The sequence below is a fragment of the Corvus brachyrhynchos genome, unplaced genomic scaffold (genome assembly GCF_000691975.1).
Source record: "Corvus brachyrhynchos isolate BGI_N302 unplaced genomic scaffold, ASM69197v1 scaffold45, whole genome shotgun sequence".
Lineage (NCBI taxonomy): Eukaryota > Metazoa > Chordata > Aves > Passeriformes > Corvidae > Corvus > Corvus brachyrhynchos.
The window spans coordinates 1,004,228-1,007,596 of NW_008238361.1; the positions used below are offsets into that span (position 1 = coordinate 1,004,228).

General features: G+C 44.7%; 1 long non-coding RNA gene across 1 annotated transcript in view; it reads left to right on the forward strand.

Moving 5' to 3' along the window:
• LOC108447097 overlaps nucleotides 1-1,671 on the forward strand; it is a 4,983-nt gene extending 3,312 nt beyond the window's left edge. The window contains exon 2 of the long non-coding RNA XR_001862497.1: nucleotides 522-1,671. This is a non-coding gene — a long non-coding RNA (uncharacterized LOC108447097). The remainder of the gene's footprint in view (nucleotides 1-521) is intronic.
• Nucleotides 1,672-3,369: the final 1,698 nt, after the last annotated feature.

Consider the following 3,369-nt stretch of genomic DNA (forward strand, 5'->3'; position numbering starts at 1 on the left):
CGCAGGAATTCTCCAGCCCCTTCCCAGCTCAGTTCCCTTCCCTGGACTCCTCCAGCCCCCCAGGGCGTCCCAGAGCTGTCCCCAGCACTGGAGGTGCCCCAGCAGTGCCAGCACAGGGGGACAATCCCTGCCCTGGGGCTGTGTCACCCCAGGGGCTGGCACAAAATGAAATTCCATCTGGGAATTCCCAAAGGAGCGTGGCTGTTGAATCCAGGGCTCGGTAGATCCTGATCCAGGTGTGTCCTGCTCTTGTCCCCCAAGCTCGGGGCTGTGCCTGGGAGCTTCACCCCCAATTTCCTCCGAGGCTGCAGAGCTGAGGAGCCCAAAGGCTCCTGCAGGAGGAAAATTCCTCGTGTGGGGATGAGGGATCCTTGGCTGCTTCCCGCTTTTCCAGCTGCACTAAAGCCACAGCAACCCTGTGGAAAGGAGCAAAAAAAAAAAAAAAGGAAAAAGGCAAATGCAGAGCAGGAAAAGGGGCAGAAATGGGGTCACGGAGACTTTTCCTGTGCTTTCTTTTGCAGGGAATAAACAGGATAGAAGAAAGGAAGGTTTGGGCTCCAGTGGCTGCAGGGCCAGCCTTCACCGGGCTCTTGGATTTCAGAATGCTTGGAATGAGCTCATCCCACAAAAAGGAGCTGTGGACACGTCTTGGATCAAGCTGAGGGTGGGGAGGCCCTGGCATGGATTCCCAGAGAAGCTGTGGCTGCCCCTGGATCCCTGGAATTGTCCAGGTTGGAATAACCTGGGATAGCGGGAGGTGTCCCTGCCCACGGCTGGGGGGTGGGATTGGGGTGGGATTTAAGGTCCCTCCATCCCAAACCATTCCAGAATTCCATGAATGGAAAGCTCCCATTCCTCAGGGAGTCCCACTGGAAGGGTGTCCGTGTGTCCCAAGGGGGATCCCAGCTGTCTCCCTCTCCAGCCTGAGGAACAGCCATTTTTCCAATCATTTTCCAGAGGCAAGCTCTGAAAAATTCAGGAAGGAAGTTCAGCCTCATTAAAACCCCTCTGTGTGTTCCCTGTCCCTCCTGCCCCTCTGTGCGCTCCAAACTGTGCCAAAGGCATGGAAACAGAGAGCTGGGAATGGGATTCATCCCAGAAATCCCTTCCATTTGCATCCAAAGGTGGGATATTTATGGAAGCAGCAGCATCCTGTCCCTCTGGATCTCGGCCTGACCCGGGGAACCTTTTATTACAGCAAGAATTAATTAATATTTGATTATTTCCTGGCTCCTTGCCCCATTCCCTCCCATGGATCCCATGGGAATATTTTATTTGTATTGTGAAAAAAGGAGATTTTAATGAAATTCTGCTACTTTTGTGCTCTGAGTTGCTCAAATGGGGCAGGAAATTGAGCCCCACCCTTCAGGCACATTAATTCCCACTGTCCAGGGAGGGAACAGGGAAAACAGAAAAAGATGGAATTTTTTTCACTTCTTAAGAAATGAGAGGATTGGGAATTCCTGGAGAAGGAAAACCCAACCAAATAAAAACCTCAAAAAATCCCAACCAACCAAAAACCTTCAAAACACCAAAACAAAGCCCCGAAAAACCAACAAAGAACCCCAGTAAAAAATAAAACCAAATTCCAAAGAATCCCAGGGGATATTTCAGAGACTTCCCCGCGTTTGAAGCAGCCGTTCCCCATCCAGAGGGGGATTTTTGGTCCAAGCTGGAGAAGGTTCTCCCAGTCCCATTCCGGCATCATCCGCTCCTTTCCCTGGACTTTCCAGTGCTCCAGGACGTCTCTTTTTCTTTCTTGAAGGAAAAATTCCAATTTATTTCACTCCACCTCATTTACAGACTCATTTCATTCCCTTTTTATCCCAAAATTCCTGAGCGCCGTGTCCATCCCCAGCTCCTCAGCTTCTTCCCTGCTCCTCCTCTTTGCGGGCAGGGATTTGATCCCAGGCCAGGATGCTGGGAAAAGCCTGCAGAGCATTCCCAGCTCCCTCCCGGCCCCAAAATCCCCATTTTTGGCCCATCCAGCTGTTTATAAACCAGGATTTTCCTGCCTGGGTTGGAGCAGCAGCTGAGCACTCCAGAAGGTCCCTCCAGGGTTGTCCTTCTGCTCCATCCCAGCTGGGATTGAGGGACTGGGAGCACTCGGAGCCTGTCCCTGAGCAGGGATTTCCTGAGGCTCAGCACAGCGGGAACGGAGCACACGGAAAAATATCCCGGAAAAGGCAGCGGGGATGTGGGGGAGGGAAGAACTGGGGGAGAAGGGCTGGAATGAGAGCTTGCAAAATAGGCAAGAGAAAAGAGAGAAAAGAGTTAGGAAAGGAAAATAAAAATACATAAAATGTAAAAGAAAAAATGATATAACATGTAAAATATAAAATAAAAAATAATGTAAAATATAAAATGTAAAATATAAAATGTAAAATATAAATAATAAAATAATGTAAAATGTAAAATGTAAAATGTAAAATATAAATTATAAAATAATATTAAATATAAAATGTAAAATAATATAAAATGTAAGATATAAAATGTAAAATATAAAATAGAAAATAATAGAAAATGTAAAATGTAAAATAATATAAAATAATATAAAAAATAGAAAATAATAGAAAATGTAAAATGCAAAATATAAAATTTCAGCTATAAATAGAAAAATATAAAGTATAAAATATATATAAAATATGAAATATAAAGTATAAAATACAAAGTATAAAATATCAAATAAAAATAAAGCATAAAATACAAAATATTAAATATAAAATATAAAGTGTAAAATACAAAATATCGAATATGAACTAAAAAGTATAGACTAAAGAAATAAAATTCAATACATAAAACATAAAGTGTCAAATATAAAATACAAAACATTAAGATACGAAATAAAAATACGAACTAAAAAGATAAAATATCGAACGTAAAAGCCAGAATACCAACTGTAACTATCGAACTACAGAATCTAAAATGCAAAAGAGGAAACACAAACTGTAAATGTAAATTAAAGCACATTTGGAAGGATCAAATACCCAGCACCTGCAGCAGAGCCGGCGCCTCGGACTCCTCCCGTTCATTCCAGTTTGGAATACGGGATCAAAGGTCAGGATTTGTTGTGGCAAAGCAAACGTTCCGTGCCTTTTCCCATCGAATTTTGGGTTTGGGATCAGAGGGATCCATGGAATTGTTGGGATGTTTCCCAGCAGCCTCTCCCAGGCGCCTTCCTTCCGCGGGGATTTGGGTTCCCTGGGATTTCCCTGCCTGTTTCAGGTGCCCACGGTTTGGGGTTGGATCATCTCGGGCCTGAGGAATTTGGGGGAAATCGGATGGAATTTTGTCCTCAGCTCCTCTCCTGGGATGCTCCTGGCACCTGGAGCTGCTGCTGGGATTCCTCGTGTCCCGCTGCTCATGGAA